Raw genomic sequence first — 6,169 nt, 5'->3', positions numbered from 1 at the left:
ATCCTATGCGATGCTGCCTGAAATAGGAACCAGTCAGGCCATGCAGGTCTGCTGCCAGCCCACCACATACCCCCCAAATTCTCTGGGAGGGAGGTAAGGAGCCCTCGGGAGGCTGAGCCCTGGGCTGGGGCACGGGGTGCTCTGTCCCAACACTTTGACCCTCTGCAACTCATTTTCCCCGTCTGCAAGAAGTCAGCATCAACGCTGAGGTCTGTGCAAAGTGCTTTTGGTCCTACAAGTTCACAGGTGTCAGTGCAAAGAGGACACTTAAAATTGGGACTGCTTTTGGCCCCAGAACGGCTGCTGAGCGTCTGGGTTTTGATTCAGGCGCTTGTGTAGCCGCCTGTTAAACTGTAAGCAATGTACAGGAGTCCTGTGGGCATCCACGAGGCCAAAGGACACGTCCAAAGCAAAGCGTGGGGTTAAACCAGGCCTTCCAAAGGAGGCTAACTGGGTTAAACATTTAATGCCTGCTGAAGCAGGATGTGGGCACCTGCCTAGATCCCTTCCGAAAACAGGATGTGCAGATAAGACTGCTTCACCTGGCTGGGTGACTTGCTCCGAGACAGGCTTATGCCCAGCCTGGCCCGGTGTCTTCCCCAAAATGTCATGTTTTCCATCAAAGGGAGCCATTCAGGAAACGAGTGACTCGGAGCCTGCAACCAGTGTGGAAGCCGTGTAAACAGGGACGGGTGCCCGACGGCGCCAGGAGGTTGGTGTGCGCGGCGCGTCCCCGACAATGGTGGAATGCGTCCTGATCCCACAGTGAGATCAGAAGCCCCTCGTGATCCGGGCTGGAGGAGTTTGCAGAGCATTTGAGAACCCAAGCTCTGTTCTGTTTAAGCAATCCTCATCTTAAAAAAAAAAAAAAAAATAGAAAAGAAAAAAAAAAAAAGAGGTTATGGAGAATCCACTGAAAATCCCTGTGCGTTTCCTGAGCGTGGAGGAAATGAGTGAGATCAGCTCCAAGCTCTCGCAGAGAGCATGCCCTGCCAGAAATAGTTGTGCTTGGACCAGCAAAGCCAAACTTCCTAGGCTGGACTGGGAACCCAAACGCTTCGCTGTTCGACTCCAAGGGAAAATGCTGCCAGCTGCCAGGATTTAAACCAGCAATGTTGCTTCTGAGCATGAAGTCAGCCAGACAAGACACTGTGACGAGGAGGCAGAATGGGAGAAAACAGGGCATGGACTTGGCACCGAAAGCACCACGCTGACAAACCCGGCTGCAGCACAGAGCTAGGACAAGCCCGGAGTGAGGCTGGGTGATATCAAGCCATTGGGACCGTGCTCTTCATATTGCTGCCATCCTTCATCCCTTACCCACCCTCAGAAAGAGGGAAGGAGCTTCTAAAAAGGTGCTACCGCTACCGCTGGTGATTGCCTGACCCTCCTCCCCGCCTGACAGCCCGGGGCAGGCTGATCCATGGGCTGACCACGCACCCCACGCTCTGCGCTGGAGATTGCACTGGAAAGATGACTCAATCTCACCTAGGCACCGAGGATGAACTCAGGTTGAATCGCTTTGAAAGATGACTACTTTTTCCTGGGGTCCATCAGCGTGATTGCTCCCGCATCGCAAACTCGTCCTCGCTCTGCCTTTTCCCCGCTCCCCTCTGCGCTTCCAGAAGCAGCAGGATGAAAGCAGATGTTGGCAGCCAGCAAGATTTTTCTTTCCCGAGCCAGGCAAAAGTGACTTTGATTTTCCATGCTGTTCCAGCAGACTTTTCTGACTGAGTGCATGAGCGGGCATGGCTAATGGCGAATTTACCTAATGGGTTAGGAACTACGGAGCAGGCCGTACATATGCAGATCAAATGCCTGTTTTAAATGAATGTCCAATGGCTGTTCTTTATAAAAACAAGGATTTGCACATGAAAAATGTTAACATCTGTGTGTTTCCTACAAAGAGAAGGTCTGATGGGAGCTGTTTTTTGTGGGCGCTAGTTTCCCACATGGGAAAATCTGCACACAAACGTGTTTTGTAAACGCATTGAAAACTTTCTTGCAAAAAGTGACAGAGTGTACCTCTCTGCAGTCAGAAACGTGATTGCCTCGTATGTAGACATATCCAGGCTAACCTTAAGCTCATTAGCTCTGGTAGCAGCATTGCCTGAGCAAAGCTGTGAGAGATGCAGGCTGCAGTCCCCTGGAAGGGCTGCCTGATGCCATCTTCAACCTTTCCACATACTGCAGGGGGAAATTCTTCCAGCTGCCAAGCATCAAAATCCTTGGTTTGAAGAAAGTCAGCTGGGGAAATATTCCAAATTTCTTTTCAAAAGTGAAAGAAAAATATCACGTAAAAAATGATGTCTGGAATGTCCTCCTAAATAATAAATAAATAAATAAAACGCTTTAAGTTCGTTTTATTCTAAGGGATATGTCAATTTAATATTTTTCTACATTACTTGATGACATATCAGAAATTGTAGTGCATAATAGAAGTGTCATTTCTAACAAACATGTCATAACATAATGGGACGTGTCAATCTGTGACAGAATAGGAAGACGTTTAATACTCGTGGCACTGCTAAAGCCACCTACCTTATTTTTTAGATCAAAAAGCACCCTGCCTGTATTGCAGCCAAACAGCTTGCTTTTGGCAAAATGTGTGCAAATGCAGTGATGGCAAATACCTGAGGGTGAAATTCCAGATCTGCTCACAAAAAAAGTGCCAATGTGCAACGTGCGGTGGAGATGCTCTCCCCTGCTGTGAGCACACACAGCTGAAACCAGCAGCATTGGTGCAGCCACACCATACTCTGGTGCTGCTCACACAGAAAGGAGCTGCAGGGGTCTGCTGCAAGCTGAAGTTTCGTGCTTTTGTCCCAGGCAACCCCAAGTTCCCACCCTACGTGCCCACGTGCCAGAAGAGCTGGGAGTTGTGCCGGACCTAGGTAAGAAATCCAGCGCAGCAGCACAGCCAGTGCTTTGGCACACAGTTAATATGAATGAGAAACTCCCACTGTCTCAAGCCAATTGTAATTCAATTGTAAAAAATTTGCTCCAGGTGGCAGTTTGGCATCTGCTTTCATTTCATCCCTGCACCGAGGGATTGCAGGCAACGCTAATGAACGGCTAATTTTGCACACAGCGGGCCGTATCCTCAGCTCATATTAAATCAGAGGAAGCACCATTAAATGTGAAGCAACCGAAGCTTACACCAGCAGAGACGCTGAGCCTCGGTGCCCGTCCTTCCAGCCAGCTGCTCTTGGTTGCAAAAGCAGCTTAAAGCTGTGAGCTTTGGGCTTCAGCCACTGCACTGGTGCCCAAGGAACATCTTTGGCCAGAGATCTGCTCCCAGCCCCTTCCCGCAGCCCGTCTGCTCTGGGGACATGTTGCAGGCTTGCTGTTTGCATCTGCAGCCCCTTTAAACGCCCGCTCTCGCGTCCAGGGCAGTGTTATCTTTCTGGCATTCCTGAGCGCTGAGCCCTGGCCTCAAGCAGCCAGAGGAATTTGCTCCCCGAGCACTAATTCTTTCTTCTTCCAGAAGAAGCCCATGGGACAGCTCCTGTTGTGCAATGAGGACGGGCTGGTGTCCTGCCTGTGCTCCTGACCCGTGCGCCGGGTTCTGCAGCTCGCCCCGGTCATCTCCACGGTGGGACTGGATGGTGGGGTCGTGGTGCTCCATCCGTGGTGGGGCTGGATATTGGGGTCATGGTGATCCATCCATAGTGGGGCTGGGTAATGGGGTTGTGGTGCTCCATCCACATTAGGACTAGATGGTGGGGTCGTGGTGCTCCATCCGTGGTGGGGCTGGGTGATGGGGTCGTTGTTCTCCATCCATAGTAGGGCTGGGACAAGTGTGGGGGCAGCAGCCCCTTCTCCCCACGACCCCACAGGTGCCCCGCTCCACAGCATCTCATTCGGAGGCATAACCAGTGCCAGACCCAGCTGAGATGTGTCACACCTTGGTTCCTCGCTCCCCTTTTTCCCACCGATTTTGACGACAGAAGGGAACATTTCTCCGCACAGAGCGGAGCTCAGCTGCAGGAGTCCTGGCCGCAGGGCGAAGCTGCAGCAGAGTTTCATCACGGGCTGCATTCGAGGGGGGAATACAAAATCCCACGCGTACAAGAGCAAAGAGTTCAGAACATAAAAACGTGGGGAAGAGATAGAGGAGGTTGGGGACTAAAACAAGGCTAATTGCTTGGGGTTAGGAGGAGGCTCAACCACATCTGCTTACGGCAGGGCTTTTTGCCGCTCCGCCTGCTGCAGTTGCTGCCGGGGGAAGAGAGGCTTTGGGACAATCTGGGCTGTGGGGCTGGTGAATCATCCCGGGCGAGCTCTGAAGCAGCCAGCGAGCTTTTCCCAAGCCTTTGTGTTGACAAGAACATTGTGCTGACAAAACAGCCCATTTTCCCCAGTCTAACCTCCTCCTTATCAGCCATTCGTTACAGGAGTGTTGGCTGACACTGGATGGTGGCAGACGCCGATTATTAAGCTGTTGACAGAAAGCTCATCCACTTTGAACAGTTATCATCGCGGGGAGCATCCACCACGCAGGCTGCTCCTGACAGGCTCTCTCATCAGCCAGATGCCATGTGTCGGGGAGCCTCCTTGAGGCGCACGCCCCCATTTTCCCTCTTGGCGTATTTAAATGAGTTTCCCAGCAGTGTCACGGTTGATTAGCCCCGCGGATCGGTTTACGGTCACAAACAGACACGGGGGTGCTTCTTACCTGGCCCCCAGGTGGGATGTCTCTGCAAGGAAATAGGTACAGGGGTAAGGAGGGGATCCATTTGGGCAAACGATGCAGCAGTGGCTGTTCTGATGGAGAAGGAGGGAAAGGAGGAGCGCTGGATTGTGCCTTCCTGGGCAGGGAAAAGCCAGCCGGCTTCTCACCTAGACCTTCCTTAATTTGCTGATTTTGCTACTGACTGCAGCAAGTGGCTGAAAGCCGCGCCAAAGGGAGGGATTAGAAAGCCAAAGCACAGTTGGGTGCTTTTCTCCTGAGCTCACTAAACACGTCCCCTCCTCAGGACGGTGCTCAGCAGCAGCAGGTTTAGTGCTGGGCCGTGCCCGGGTTTACCCCACGAGCAGGGTAGGAAGGAAAAGGGTGGGAAGGGCAGGAAGGAGCGGGGAAGGAGGAAGCCATGGGTGAATTTTCCTCGTGCTCTGCCTGCCGGAGCGCAGCGCTCCCTCCCTGTTGCTTTGCCATCCGAGCAGCTCATCCGCTCGTCACAGGGAAGCAGCAAGAGCACCCCAAGCCAGCGCTGGAAAACTCAAGATTTCGCTTTGATGTCTGCCTGAAAGATGAAAAGTCTTAATCAAAGCCAAGGGCATGTAAAACAGCAGACTCTAAAATAATTGGGCACTCCAGCCTTCTTAGGCAAGTGCAAATAGGAGGATTATTGTGGCATGGGTAGTCAAACATGCCTAAGCTTTAATCTAAGTGGACTCAGACTCCCGCCTGCCCCGAGACCGTGCTGCTCTCTGCTCCTTCCCCTCTGGCTGGATTAAAGCTGCCGTGGGCAGAGCCGCCAGGTTTGGCCGGCACTTTGCTTGCGAGCCTCCAGGAGTGGCTGCTTTTATGTAAGGGATTTGTGCACCCGGGGAGTCTGAGTCCTTTGCTTCATTTCCCCGTGTTAAAGGGTTTCGTATAGCGTCAGCCTGCGAGGCTGAAGAAGGCTTTTAAGAGGTTTTAAATTGGTCAGTGCTGGTGGGAAGGGGACGGGACTGGACATAGGCTTCCCAAGAGGATCAGCTTCCCAAGACTCTCAGGACAAAAGTGGCCGACGTGCCGGGGGACCAGGGATGACCATGACATCCAGATGGGCAGAGCAAGGGGCAGCAGAAACCAGGAGGAGTGGGGAGGAAGGGGCTCACTGCAGGCTGTCCCACTGGGATCCAGCGACGTGATGCAGATGGCCAGACAGGGGTGCAGGAGCAGCACCCAGAGACCCCATCTCCTGCCACAGTTTGTACGCCACGTTGCGTCCCAGCACTTACAACCACGCTCCCTGTGCACAGACACACACACGAGCGAGCTCTTCTGGCTCAGGAAGCGTCTGCCGTTGGAAAGGTGCTATTTCCCAGGCTTGTAAAGCTAATGAGCAATTAGTACCGCATCACAGAGGTCTGCAGGTTCTTCCTTGGTTTGTCGCTGCTGCAGCCATGTGGTGTGCTGCGGGTACCGTGGCCAGGCACCGGGCGAGGGGGCAGCAGGACC

The sequence above is a fragment of the Anser anser genome (assembly GCF_964211835.1).
Source record: "Anser anser genome assembly, chromosome: 21".
NCBI lineage: Eukaryota > Metazoa > Chordata > Aves > Anseriformes > Anatidae > Anser > Anser anser.
The sequence above is the reverse complement of the archived record's forward strand: the minus strand, read 5'-3'. Positions refer to the sequence as shown.